General features: G+C 44.4%; 1 protein-coding gene across 6 annotated transcripts in view; it reads left to right on the top strand.

Moving 5' to 3' along the window:
• Positions 1-15084, top strand: part of FLI1 (Fli-1 proto-oncogene, ETS transcription factor) — an 89623-nt gene that overhangs the window by 34013 nt on the left and 40526 nt on the right. The window lies entirely within an intron of this gene.

Below are 15084 nucleotides of genomic sequence, written 5' to 3'. Positions count from 1 at the left end.
AGATGGCATAACATGGACAAAGTGAAGAGAAACTGCCCCATTTCTGAAATGAACCAGGCTCCAACAGCTAATCCAGTCATTGCTGTCTTTGAGAAAAGAAAAAAAAGTGCTTAGAAGAAGAGTATTTTTTTTTTAAACAGATCATTGTAAAACAACTTGCTTGTGAATTTGAACAAATGAAGTAGAGAGGGGTGTGTGCAATGGATACATTTCATATGAAAGGCAAAGAAGGAAATGGAAATAGCAGGCAAATACAGGGAAAAAAAAAAAAAAAAAAAAAAAAAAAAGGCTGATGAATGAAACAGAGACAGAATGCTCTGTTTCTGCTCCTGCATATTGAGATTTTATCTCCTTGCAATTTTTGTATTAACTGAGTTAAGTCAGAGTGGTATTTTCAAGAGCTTTAAATTAAGGCGAGAAATATTTTGCTTGCCTAATTCATATTTATGCCTTTGAGGAAACCACCTCCTTACAAGTCACAGTGTGGCTCAGCATCTAAAGGGATGCTATGAGGACCCAAATACTTGGGCGCTCGGCCTGGCTTTACAACCATTGTGCCATTTGACCTTCAATGAATGATCGTCTTTGTGTCCTTGTTTGATTGCATGTGAAAGTTTTTCACAGACAAGAAAAATGGTGTGAAATCAACCCCTAAACATGACCTTTGTGAGAGATATGAGAGAAAGCAAGGCAATATTTTCGCATGTTTAGCAGCATCCACCTAACATTTTTTCTTTCCTGACACTGAAGAATATTCTTCCCTGATGATTAATCCTGATGTCCTCTGGCATTCCTGAACATGGTACATCTACTGTGACATGAAGAAGTGACAGGGGAGAGCAGAGCAGATGTAATTATATTACTGTAAGATATGTAAAATATATCTTGCTGTGATCTCCAGGCAACCTTGCCAGCCTAGGTACCTGTGGAGGGGAGCTAAGGGACACACTCCAGACTTACAGGAAAATGAGGCAGAGCTTTGGGCACCCAGTAATGGGGACAGCACACCAGTGAAGAAGAAGGAAGAAACCAGTGTCATTTCATTTTCTTCAGCTGCTTCCCCTACGATTCATTATTTTCCTGAAGTCAGAGACATGCTCTCAGCTAATGTGTAGCCCTTGGGAGCTAACTGCTACTGCCCAGCTCTCCTGTGAAAGCAGAACAGAGGGTGCTCTGCTTCCCAACACTCATATCATGAGTGCATTACCATGCATAAACTTTTACCCTTCTACCTCTTGTTGGGTCATGACTTGTATTTCCAGGTAGGCCAATCTATTCTCATGCCTGCTGACTTGGTCCAGTCAACATTTACACTTAGTTTTGATCCTTAATAAGCTGTACTAATAGGCACATGCCACACTTCCACTCATGCTGCCTTTTGTGGTTTATGAAGTGGCACCTGTGAAGCAAAGGTTCTTCTGTCAGCCTGAATGGTGCCCCCGAGTAGGTGGTGCCCACCTCTCCGGGCAGCAAATGCTGCAAGCTAGCCCCTGCCTTCTCTGTCTGTGGTGCCTGCTGATTCCCAGACAAAAGAAATTAATTTTGGGGATGAATTGGGTGCATACCGCTCCAAGGCACAGGATAGGCCCTAATCAAAAATCAAAAATCAAAATCTCTTGAAGTGTGACCGTGACACCACCATCTCCACTTTGTAGCTTTCTTCTGAGAACTGCAGTTGCTGTGGGAGTGCGTGGCACACTAATACGAGCTCTTTCTTCCTGTGTTCTCTGGATTGTTCATACCTAGCTCTCACGCAGTGTTTTGCATCCATTAATTTTGAAGAGCTTTACCTGAAAGGTCACTTTCACTGTTACCCCTACTTTCCAGCACCTCTGTAAGGTGTTTTGCCACCATACCACCCAGTACAGCCTAGGTCCCCTCAAAGCTATCTTGTCTCAGTAATAACAGTCAGAGTCCCTTGCTTGCTGTTGACTGTCTGTTGTTCAGTTTGTAAGGAGCTGGTTTTTTTTTTGTTTGTTTGTTTGTTTGTTTGTTGTTTTTTGTTTGTTTGTTTGTTTTTTTCCTTACTGTTCAGCCTGTAAAAATCACATGAAACAGTGCTTCAAATCTCTTGGTTCTCCCCACAGTGAAAAATTGGCTTAACCATCCTCACAAATTAGCAGGAACAGAGGGAACAGCTAACTGTGGCACTGCTGAATTGCTGCCTACTGACCACCAAAACTACTTGCTTTTAGGAGGATGCTGATGAGGAAAGTGACTGCTAGACTTACCAAAAGGAAGACATACTTCTTCCCTTGCATGTGCATGTGGTACCTTCTGAATCAGTAGGAACCTGCCCCTTGCATGGAGCACTTTTACTCCTCGAATCCCCCGAGAAGCTGAGGAATGGGAGGAGAATGAGACTCCCACAGAAGGCAGCCCAGCCTGTGATAAGTACCCCAGAAGGGGGCTGCAGTTTTTATTTCGTTCTTATGTGCATCTCTTGGACAACTCCACTTCCCTCTAGGGCAAGAATCTGGAGTAGTTTTAGTTATCATGATATCAAAATGCCAAATTTTAAAGCTGTTGAGGTTTCAACTTAGATGTTCTTTAAGTACTTCTAAGAATCTAATTGCTTCTTTAGGTGTCTGTATAGAGTCTGTGAAAAAAATATTGTCTATATGCTATAACTGCTTAGATATTGAAATTTTGCCAGGAGAGATGGTGACTACTTTGTGCATTTGTGTAGGAGTCATTCATGCATTCACATTTAAGTGGATGAATATGCAAACATCTACACGGAAGATTTGATCATACATCACCCTAAAGACAAGGGCAAAACTTCCACTGTCTTGCTGACAAAGTAGCAAGCCTAAAAAGACGTTGGCTCTGTCTCCAAAAACTGTAACAGAACTCTCTCTGTGTTTGTGTCAGGGAGGTATATAAGAAGATATGGTCTAATCTTTTTAAACTTAATAATGTCTTTTTCATCAGATTTATCAAAGTCCTACCTCTTCACTGGAAAGGCTGATTTTTGACAGTTTTCTAATTTTGAAAAAATAAAAGAACTGAAGCTGCCAAAAATCTCCTTGATGCTTTCTCAAGTTTTCTGAGTTTTGTTTTGAAACTACTCTTCATTTTTAAACATAAGCCAACTGCAATGTTTAAGAAAACTGAAAGGGCTCAAACAGCAACGAGACAGAATATCTGCAATAAAATATTTCAGTTAACTTAAGGTGGACTTCTCTGGATAATCATTTTGACTTTTTATCCATAATCAAGATTGGAAAACTTCTGACAGCCTCCATAAGTTTCTCAGGATATGAAACATTCTCTAATCACATCCCAGGTACATCTCTCTCTTACCTTGTGGCCTCATCAACCACTTTGCCTTCATTTTGCACAAGGAACTTTTGCTTCAGTTAAATAAATACATTGCTGCAAGTGGTTTATCTGAGAGATGTAGCCCTAGGGCTACATCTGTGTATATCTGTGTATTGACTGCATCAATGTGTTTGCATGAATTTGTTCAGAATTTGCTTTTAATTTCTGATTATTATTATTATTATTATTATTAATATTATTAATATTATTAATATTATTTTGGTTAGATAGGGAACTTCGGTCTGATTTTGTCCAAGGCACTGAGAACTTTCTACTTCCCTTAGCTTCAGAGAGCTTCATGAGGATTTATTATGATGAAAAACAATAACGCCAGTATTATCCTGGTTGCTCTGCTGTTCACACTGAAGTTGTGAAACTGCTTGCAGCCTGAACACTGGACATATACTTCTCTCTATTTTTATTTTCATATCTCAGAGAGTAGAGCTCACCCTCACAAAATCCCAGTGAGGTGGCCAAACCATGATCGCCATGGTACAGGTTAGCTCCAAACACCCAGCAATCCCAAGGTCAAAGAGGAAGCATGCTGCCTGGATGGTAAAGGAGCCCACATCTCCTAAATACCATTCTAGTACCGAAACCACGGGACCATCTTTTCTGTACTTCCTGTACACTTCCTGCTCACTTGAAAGCTGAGGAAGTAAGGCATGTTGAGGTGAGAACATTATTAGTGTATTTGTTTGTATTGTGAAAGCACTAAGACAACAGCCATACAGACTGTGACCAAATACGGACCGTGTGCTGATGTGCTGTTCTCAGAAGAGAAAAAAACTCACCACCCATTCCCCCAGGGCATATACAAACAAAGCATTAAACAAGCAGCAAGATATTCCTTGCACTGTCCTCTACATCTGGTTGTACACTGGATTTACACACAGGTATTACCTGAAACTCTTAGTGAGGGCAAAACATGTTGCTGGGGTTGGTTTGGGACTGTGCCAATGTGTGCCTCAATTTGTTTTCTTTTTTAAGCCCTCAATTTCACTAACAAATCAGAAATGGGTCTTTGAAGGTTTCTTTTTTTCTTTTTTTCTTTTTTTTTTCTCTTTCTGCAATGCTTCCATTTTCTTCAGTAAGAAAGTCAGCTAGTGACAGCAGTAAAGTGAGTACCCACTGGCTAATGCAGCTGAGACCACTGAGAAGACACCCAAATTTCTTGGCCAAGGATAACTCCTCTCTTAAGCTGCTTTAAAAATACCAATCAAGCTGATCCTTTTTTTTTTTTTTTTTTTTTTTACTCCATGTATGAGTTTTACTAGCAGGCTAACATAGGTTCTCACTTTTGCAAAGGCACAGAAACCCTCGTTGCCTCTCTGTAGGGTGGCTGTCTGGTTAGCACAGTCAGAATTAGGAGGGGGGTTATTTTATTAGCCGGTAAAGCTGATTGATTTATTAGAGCAGAAATCTCTTGCTAGCTCCAGCACAGGTTATTCTCCAAATGCAAACTCTATTTCATTTCACACACACAAAATAGCCAAAGTGCCTGTGTTATGAATAGGCCCCTTTGTTACCCTGCGAATCGACAAGACAGACTGTTTAGTTCATGTCTGTACATTAGCAAAGGAGGACGGGGTCTGTGAGACAGATGTGGCCTTTAATTGCATGGAAATATTAGAAGATCGTTAAGCCAATTTTGACAGGGTTTTCCTCTTACGGAGGGAGCAGAGCGTTGTTTTAGGGAAGGCGCAGGGAGCAGCCCTGTCTTGCCGGCCCCACAAATAGGACCTTGTCCTACTCCCTCACCCCAATGCTAAACAAAACCAGAGATTTAGTCAGAAGCCCCACTTTCCTGCCAGAGCTGCAGAACTACATCTCAGAAAGAACTCTTTTTAAATTGCATCTGATAAAAGGCTTTTCAACACAGCTCAGGGGACTTGCCCTGTTAGAGATAAGACCAGCCGTATCAGCTCTGCTAAGAACATGGAGATGTGCCGAGAGGCCTGCTTCTTATTTATGTTAGCATGATTTGAGTGTAAGAAACACTTCAGCAAAAGGAGAACAAACTGCAGTCATCTCAGAAAGCATCAGTGTTGCATGTAAAGGCAGTCCTCTTTTCTATAGGAAAGCTAGCTTTTATTTTTTTGGCAGCCTGGGTGTCGTAAGAACGAAAAGTTTAGTTACACTCTACCAAATGATTTTGAGCAGAATACCTGGTTGCTTTGTGTTGGTAATGTAAAATTGAAGGAACAATCTCAGCTCTGCATGGCACTGTTGAGATACTGGCTTTGTCTCTTAGTCACATTGCTGTGCGAGTAGGATTCTGGCAGCTCAGTATTTCACAGTTATCAAGCCAGAGCTGATGATTTTCATTAAAAAACAAATATTTGCTGCAGGTGGGGATTTGCAGATGAACTGATGAAGAGCTGGGCTGATTCTACATGGATCCTGTGGAGGTCTGAGCAAGGGTGCTAGAGACGACAGAAAGCTGATTTGAACCAGCCTCAAAGTTGCCCTTGGGCATGTGTGTATGTGCCTTGGTATCACCTCCAGCAGAGGAGATGCTAGGATGCAGAGTTGAGTGACCCTACCCAAAGCCAGAGCACTGAATCGGTCTCAGTGCTGGGATTTGGCTGCTGACAGTCTTGGCTTCCAGCCCCCTCCCTCCCAGACATACTGTGAGCTTGTGCTCCGCTTCTCGCCTGCTTTCACTGCAGCAAAACATTTGAATCTCCCTGCCATGAGCTCGTTCATGGCCTCTGCCTCCCTGGCCTGCTTCAGCAGGGCTGAGGGGAGCCGGGAAGAAGCCATTAGTTCTCACAGGTGTGGAAAACCAGCCATGAGAGCAGACTTCTCGAGGTGTCAGTAGCAAAAGACCTCATTTATCTAAGCAAGGCTCAGAGCCCTTCTCGGTACCATGCTGATAAAATCAACAGACTTTCTGTTAATGGTTACTGATAAGAGATTTTTGTAACTTTTTTTGCTCAGCCTACTAGGAGAATAGGTTTTGCTTTTGTCTAGCAGTTGTAGCCTTAGGATAACACTTGCCACTTCTCTAACCTCTGTCTTCCAAGGACATTGGAGCGCTCTGCAAAATCTGAGAACTTCTGGGGGCATGCGTTGTACAGATATGGAAGCTGAGAGATGGAGACATCAATGCATCTGTAAATAGACTCGCATCTTCTGCTGTTCAGTTAGCCAGGAGGCAGCACACACTGGCTGATTCTAGGAGTTAGATATCAGAGGTGGAATTTGGTGTCTGTATTTAGTCGGTGCAATCATGAAGTAGCACATTTGTCCTTAGCATAGCTTCCTATTGCACCTGGCATCAGAAGGTATTTCACTATTGCAGTTTCCTGAAACATGAGTGGGGGTAGGACACTCTTTTCTCTGTGATGTTTGGTATCGCTAGGAAGAATATCACCTTGTCAAGTCCTTTTTGTACTGTAGTTTTAGCTCTGGGTTTCAGCCCAGGTACCAGAACGGGATTTGGACCCACAACTTCTTGTCCAAGAGGTGAGAGTGCTGGCTATCCTTGAGTCCTCCCAGGACCTTTCTCTTGCACTAAGATTAGAACATCAATATTTCTTTGTAACAAAATGAAAAGCCCCTGGGAACTTCCAGCGGTGTAAACTGGGTTTTCCTGTTCAAATATCTTGATTGAGATTGACAAAGAAAATATCTCAGTGTAATCCTGCCGAGCTGTTTTCCTTGGAATGCCACAAGCAGGCTTGTTCACAAAATCTCTGCTTTTCCTATAGGCGTATGCAGAAACAATCTCGTCACTGGAGCCGCAGGGGCTGGGCTCAGTGCACAAGAAAAACACAGATCCATGCCATCTCAGCAGGGTGGCAGCTGTCAGTTCCACTGCCAAGTGGAGACCAGTTGGGAACTGGATAAGGAGCCAGCAGAGTCTGGGTATTCTGCACAAGGCATCAATGCATGGCTTTATTCAGCTCTCAGCTGGGCAGTGGTGGCACCTGTATTTGCAGCCAGGGTCAGTGGGCGAAGGAAATGGAAAACTTGGTCTGGGCATTGTTGCTGGGCATTGTGGCATCCAACTCCTGTTAAATATGAGCACAATTTGTGTAGCTTCAGGATCTTTTGAAAATCTCAACCCTGGAACATTTTCATCCCAGTAAATGGCATTTTGGGGAAGGAAGCAGGTAAGAGCTTCGCATCACTCTATCAAGTGTGTGCATATGCTGAGTCTCAACAACAAGCTGTGCAGAGCGTGAGCTGGACTTGGGGAAGAAGCAGGTTCCTGTGAGTCCTGAACCACCTCTCCATTTCCTCTTATCTCCATGCTTCATGTGATGCACACTTGACAACACGCCTAAGTAACCAGCTCTCGGCTGAAACACTGAGTTTATGCTTTGAGTATCATAAGCACTGAGACCTGGAGTACAGATTTAATCCAAACGTAGCTCAGGGACTGAGGCCAAGCCCTGACTGCAAGTAGGCTCGAGCCTGAGCGCTTGAAATCTCAAGCCACATCTGGTTCAGGATTCAGCTGCAGGACTGCATTGGTCTTATATTTGCTCGCTATGATATAGTGTCCAGACCTTGTAATATATAGTGAGATGTCACTGATGGATTATGCCTTTTATTTCCCTTTGGCTGAGCCTTTCCATCATCAAGTATTCCCTGAGTAAGAGGCAATCAACTTTGCTTAGGATTCCTACCTGTATTTCAGGAGAAAAGCATATATTGCGCTCTCTCCTGGAGATTCTGCTTTGATTCTTTCATGCTGTTGTTTTTCCTTAGTCTGGAATAAGTCATCTTGGGCTGAAAGTGCATGTTTTGTTCTCTGCGGATGGAAACATAACAGCACCCGATGAATGTTTCCTGATGGGCTTCCTGCGATTGTGAAGGGAATGGTGTCAGAGAACAAAACAGGATACGATTGCGGTGTTTGTGAATGTAACTGGGACAATGGTATCAAAGTGAAATAAAAAATAATGAATGGACATTGGTGTAGCAGTGAGTCAGAGCTCAGAGGAACCTGGAATATTTGTGCCTTTCTAAGGTGCCACTTCCCAGACCTCGCATTCCTGGGAGAACACTCTTTTTACAGTTTCCAATGTTTTGGCAGTAGAAACCAAGCTGAAAGGATTTCATTTTGGGGTTTGCACCTATTCCTTCATGCTTTAGAGTCCACTCAATGTTGTTTTCCAAGGCAGCCTGTCGAAGGAGAGACATGTGAGATACCCTCCCTCATGACAAAGTCCCAAATAATTCTTCTCATGTTGTCATTTTCCTTTCTAGGAAGAATCATTTACATTGAAAAGATTCAATTGCTCTTTCCATGTGGAAAACAAAACCAGCAGGATTGTTATATAGGCTCAGTTTCTGGTATGAGTAAAAATACCACCAAAAAACTGCCTTTGCAGAAATGCTGGCACAACTGCAGCAGGCAAATGCAGTTTAAAGCAAGCCCGAGTTTTCTGAAATGAAGTGCTTGGTCAGCCTGCAAGCTCCCGATCAAAATTTTGCCACTAAAAACCAGCCTCTGGCACTACATCAAGGAGAGGAGTCAGGCAGTGGGTGCTCTGGGACAAAGCTGAGGTCAGCACAGAATTTCTGCAGAGCAGTAGACTGCATTTATTCCTCAGGATAGTTTTGGTTTGTCAGGCAGCCAGACTCCAAAACCATCTTGCAGTTTTCCCTCCATGTGTCTTCAGCAGAGAAGACCATAAAAATGCTACAATAATATTTACTGAAGTGTGTATGTTCACAGTTATATCCATGTGTCTCTGTTTACAAATGCATCTGCTCAGTGCAAGTCAATTATTTTACAAGGGTAAGGAAAAAAATTAAAAGGAAGGTGAACTAGCGCTAGGTGGATTTGAGTGCTGAGCTCTGGGAAGCAGTCAGCCATGCAGTGCCAAGCCTAGTGGGCAGCTCTGGAGTGGAAAAGATGTGGACAGAAATCAGTGGTGATACAAGCCCAGTAAACTGGCCAAGGACAGTGTTAATACATGGCAAAGGCAGACTGGTGTTCTGGAAACATGACATGGCTCGGAAAAGACCCAGAGAGATGAGAGAGTCCTCCCACCTCGGCAGACAGCGCTAACTCCACAGTAATGTCGATTTGTTCATGGAGGCAAATCCTTTTGTAGTGAAATTAACTGTCAGAAATGAAACCTGGCTCAAGCAATGCCAACAGCAAAGCTTCCAGCACTTTTAGCAGGCTTAAAGTTTTTCCCCCAAGGCTCAGTACTCACCCTAAACCATCTCATGTGTTTGCGTTGGCAGACCTGAGCAGGAATTCTCCCAGACTTTCTGGGACCAGAAGCCAGAAGCTGTGATTTGTCCCTTGTCTGCTAATGGGCAGGCACCTCATCCAGCTCCTCTGCTACTGCCAGCATGCATTGGCGTAAGCAGGGTACGAAGCACTAGGGAAAGGTAGGAATCCGTAGGGGGATCCTTCCTGAGAGGCCCAGGGACACAGTCAGGCTGGCCGGAGGCTGGCCGAGATGTGGCATGCTGCAAAGCATACTGCAGAAAAGCTGCAGTATGCCTCCGAGATTTAGGAGCTTATATGATGGAGACGCGATAATCTCTCAGACATGTCCATTCTTCTGGCCTCATATTTCACCATATTACCCTTAAGAGGTCAAGAGGCCACAGCAGTAATTTGAGCAGGTTCTTTTTTTCGCTTCCTCTCCTGGCCCTGTGCTCAGGCCACACAAAACCATCTCCTGGAAGCTGCCCATGTGGCTGAGGCTGGCTCTCCTCAGCCTCCTCAGCACCACCCCTGGTGCAGGCACCCACTGGGACGAGCACTTGGGGCCCAGATATTCCCACTTGGTATTTAGCCTGTTGGAAACAGATCAATATGGGCCCTCGACTGATTGATGCAAAGCTTAGACTGAGATAAAAGTGCTTTGGTCCAGATCCGATAAATGTGTGCGTGGAGTCAAGTGCTCTAGTGATCTTCTGAAAAGTGAAGTACAAAGCATGACTTATTTATTTTTTCCTTTTCTCAGGTTTTGGGGATCTTGAGATAAAATAATAAAGCATTAATTTTAGCAACCTTCTGCTATCTACCCAGTGTGAAATTTCACGGAAATAATGAATGTAAAAATTAGGAAAAAAAGAAAAAAAAAAAAAAAAAAGACGTCTTCCCTACAAGAAGTTTTGCAAAATCATTTAACCTCAATTTTTAGCTGGTTTTATGTGATCCCTGCTTTTGGTCTGGTTTTGCTAGTTACGCCTATCTTATTCCTGCTTCGTTTCCTCCTAGCATGAGTTACTAAGTTGTGGTTTCCCATTTATTTGAATTGTGAAGAAATGGTGCTGCACTCTAAGATTGCCAGGTTAAGCTCAGATGTAGTACTCCTGATGGAAAGTGAAAGGACTGTCAGAGCTGCAGAAGAGAGCTTGCACTGTACTTTGTCTGGGTAGCTGGCCTGCTTTGTAGTTTTGAGCAAGCCTCCAGTGCAGAGTAAGCGCAAAATTATTGGAGTGTGAGATATCATCAAAATAATTAAATGAAAACCAACAATGTTGTGGCCCTCCTTTATGCAAAAAGAAAGCCTCAAATCTACACAAACTTTGACACAGTCTTAAGGGGATGGTGCCGTCTCCCTAATCCTCAGTCCTGCTGCTGCAGCAAAGAAAGCCAGACTGCTTCTCCTCCCCTGTCTCCTCCTCCGGGCAGGGATTACAGCATTTGGGTTACCACAACCCAAATGCCAGCAGCTCAACTGGAAAACAGTGTGAACAGAAGGGTTTGTCAGTCACCGTGCGATGCTGTAAGTAGATACAGGAGGTCTAGGGCGACAAGCTGGGGCAGCAATGGCTCTCAGCCTGCTGTTTGCACTCCAGCATGATGATGGGTCTCTGGTGCTGGCTGCAGCCCACAAATCCTCTGTTGCAGAGGCAGCCCTTAAACTGATTGCGAAGGGCACAAGATTGGATTGTGGTTGTTAGCAATAAAATGCTTATGATTATAATTTTCCAGGGGGAGTTACGGGAGTCCCTGCACCAATCCCATAATATCCTGTAAGGAAGGTGGAATAGCATGAGCAAATCTCAAGAAAAGTACACTGGAAGGATGTGGAATACAAAAAGCTGCAAAAACGTATCTTTTTGGTTTGGTTAGGTGTGCTGTAAAGACTGGATATATTAGGGTGAAGGGTTGCTGTCCAGGCCTTGCTTTAAATTACCCCAAAGATTCCTGTTGGTGTCTCAGTGACGGCACTGGGTGAGGCTCAGCGCTCCACAGGGCTTCCAGCACAAGCAGAGCAGGGCAACAGAGGACTGAAGGAGAAACAGGCACAGACGGGGGAATACCTCACTAAAGGTTCTGCCAGAGATCGAGGGCAGAGATGAGAATAACACTCTGCCTTCCTTCCTCCTAATTCAATGCCCAATCCATTTGAATTTGCTGTCCCAAGATCAACCCAGACTCTGCTCCTTTGTAGATTTTATATTTGACTCATTTTCTTGTAAGTCTGATGTTATCTCTTCTCTGCTTGTTGAGACATTGGCAGCAGAAGTGCTGACTTGTAAAACTGCAGTGCCAAAGTCATTTCTATTCAAGGAGTAGATCCTCTGTTAACCTTAAGCCGTGTGTAAGGCTTGTTACTCTTAGTACCTCTTACTTTGGTGCTTTGCGTCGCACATCTGGGCCCTGACAGATGGTGGCTCCGAGCTGGTGACATTCTCTTTACAAAGATATTTCAGGAGTGATTTTCCCACAGGACTATGACCAGTGAATGTTCATTATTGCTAAAAATAAAAATAAAAATAAAAAAATAAGTAAGCCCTCTAATTCCTCTAGAGGTAGAAATAATCTTTCCATGCATAGCATGATGGTTCAGGTACTCAGCATTTTCTTCTCTTATAAGCCAGACATTGTGGAGGAGGATGAATCTTTGATCTTTAGCAATGCCTTTTAAATGTGGTTATGGCCAGAAAAGTGAATGTAAAGGGCTCAAAGTCAATATTCAGTGTAAATGCATTACACACACCTGGAAAGAGCTGTGATTGTAGACACTGGGTCATATCTGGGATGAAAACTCTGCCTGCTGTCACCTCACCAGCTCTTGTTTTCATGACCTTTCTCACAGAGCCAAAACCAGGGAGCCAGGAACATCAAGAGAGCTTTCCTTGCCAGTGAACTCTGGATAAGGTTAAAAACCTGAACTTTTAAGGGTCTTATCCAAAGCAAACCTCTGGAGGTTAGGGAGGGTGTCAGGATATCCTGGGGCTAGGTTGTTGTTAGTGCAGCCATGAGTGCAACAAAGGCTGTGTCAGTGACAGTGAGGAACCTCGGTAAATGGTGGTGATTCACCTTGCTTGTCTTCCTGGCACCCTTCTGCCTGGCTCCTGTCTGGGAGTATTTCTCTGGCCCCTTCTGTTTATGCAGAGTACACTGCCCAAATGGCCTTCTCCATTCGTTTACTCAAGTGAAACCTTTCGCTGAAGCTGTCAGCCCTCCCCACAGAGCAGACTGCATTTCCTGCAGAACCGGGACAAAATCAAGGGGTACCTCACCTTGCTGAAGCACTCAGACCTGGCACTTGGCTCTATGTGGCTTGCCTAAAAAAAGAAAAACAGCAAATTTGTCTTTGTACAACTATAAACTGTTATTAAAAATAGTTGTATCACATTTTCATGCCTAGGGGATCCGTAAGTGTGTGCCAGCTGTACGGAAAGTTGTTTCAGGGCTCATGGCAATCGAACTCATGGCGATCCACCAGTGGGCTGCCTCGAGAAGGCTGGGGCCGTTCTTTGCGGGGACTTGGACTTGCCTATCCCTGTGCTGTGAGCTGCCGTAGACGGGACTTGCCACATTTATGCCAGGAATGTGATTAAAAACTGGAAAAACTGAAGCCAGCCTATTCCCAGAGGCAATATAATGTAACATATATGCCAGAGCAATACACACAAGACCCCTGTCTCAGACTCAGTCTGGCCAGCTCAAGGACACAGCCCAGGAGGCGACAGCATGGGGGGAACTCTGGTGAGCTGTGGCCTGCCTGCTTAGGTTATGTTAGCAGCTTTAACGCCTTGCCCTGTTTTCCCAGTTGCCCGTCGCCAAACGCTAAGTAACTCTAGATTCTGGTGGGACAGACATTTGCCCTCTGGTATGCAGTGAACTGTTGATCTCTTCCTCAGCTAGAACTGAAGCCAAACACTTCCTGACCAGGTTAGGTCCTCCAAAACACAGTCTTGTCAAGCAGGGCCTATGGTAGTGAGTATCAGGACGGCTATACACATTCTCCATCTGGGTCAGTAGCCTGAAATCCTGCAGGGCCAGCCAAGCCCTGTCCTCTTCCAAAAGAGCAAAGGGAGTCCTAGACAGTCCTCACTGCTAGGATGGGATGGGATCTCAGTGGGCCCTGCCCTCTGACCCTGCAAGCTGCAGACTCCGTGTTGCTTGCTGCCCCTTGGGGTTGCTGTCACGCTGTAGGTGTGCACATCGCGGCGAAGCTGGTTGCAGCGGGGGTTGGCACCGTGCCACTCGACTTCCCTCCCATGCAGTCAGCAATGCTGGTTTGCTGTTTGCACGCACAACCCGATCGTGGGCAGGTGTTACAAGCTGCTATCGCTGCCTGATCTGCAGAAGCTCTGTGTGTCTTCAGTTCCCTCGGAGACTTGAGTCTGTAGCTTCTGTGGCTGGAACTAACTCAGGGTTTTAGCTCAAACAATTCCTGGTTCAGTAACTGCTTGGGCCTGCCATGGTGGCAGTCATCACATTTTTATTTATTTTCCTGTGTGCAACAGAGTTTTAAAGACTGTACATTTTGCAGTCTTTGGGCATTTGAGCAGCAAAGTGCAGAGTTTCTCCATGCAGCTGCTGACTGCCCATAAGGCTCTCATTCTTCTGGTTAACTCCAGTTGCTGCTGCAGGCAGGGCCCAGCAGCCAGTGGTCTTTGAAGGGAGATCCTTATCTGAGGAGGCAGACTCCTTCTGATGGCCAAGCATAGTGTGTACTTGCCTGTTGTTAGCTTAGTGTATTGCAGAGATAGTTGTACTTGGATGCTGACTTGGTAATTGATCCTAGTCTGGGGCTGCTCTTTGGTGGTGTTTTGTTGTTGTTGTTTTGTTTGTTTGTTTTGGGGGGCAGCAGGTAGCCATAAAGATCTCAGCTTTCCTATTATTTCTGTCAGAACCTATCTTCAGAAGAAAAATGCCTGTAGGCAGAAAGAGTATTTTCCCAGATATTATTTCCCTTAAAAAGAGCTTTGTGTATGTTTTTAAACTGTAAATCTCCAAAAGCAAAAGCAAACGTTTTCTAAGCATGTTTGGTGAATTCACAGCGCTACTCACGGTTTCCCTGCCTCTCACCGATCTGATCAGCCCTGACCTGTAGCATGCAGCTGAGACTGGGTCTAGGGAGCTGTACGGCAGCCCAGCACCCTGGGTGTTTGGGGTTTGCCTACCACCTCATGCCATTATACAGGAAACCTTGCATTCTCTGTACTGAGAGGAAGCAGAGGCTTACGGAAGATGTGTCATTTAGGAACCCCTGTCTGACATCCTGACTTCAGTAAATCGGAGAAGCATCGGTGCTGTATCCTTACCTCTGAAGAGAAGGCCTGCTCAGTTTTAAGAGCTGTCACCAGGGGGTATTGTGTTCTTACACCTTTCTGTGCAGCAAAGTTGCTATCCTGGGGATATTCTCGGTCTCTTGAAGGAGTTTCTGACAGAAGGCTGTGATCACAGAGATTGCACCATAAGGAAATTCTTCCAAAGGGCATATTTCACTCCCTGATTTACTCTAATTAAAAAAGAAAATGAGAATGGGCAGTTAGGGAAGGTGGCCTTCTATATCCACCAGGAAAGAA

This window comes from Aythya marila (genome assembly GCF_965140915.1).
Source record: "Aythya marila genome assembly, chromosome: 23".
NCBI classification, from domain to species: domain Eukaryota; kingdom Metazoa; phylum Chordata; class Aves; order Anseriformes; family Anatidae; genus Aythya; species Aythya marila.
This window is presented reverse-complemented; position numbering and strand designations above follow the sequence as displayed.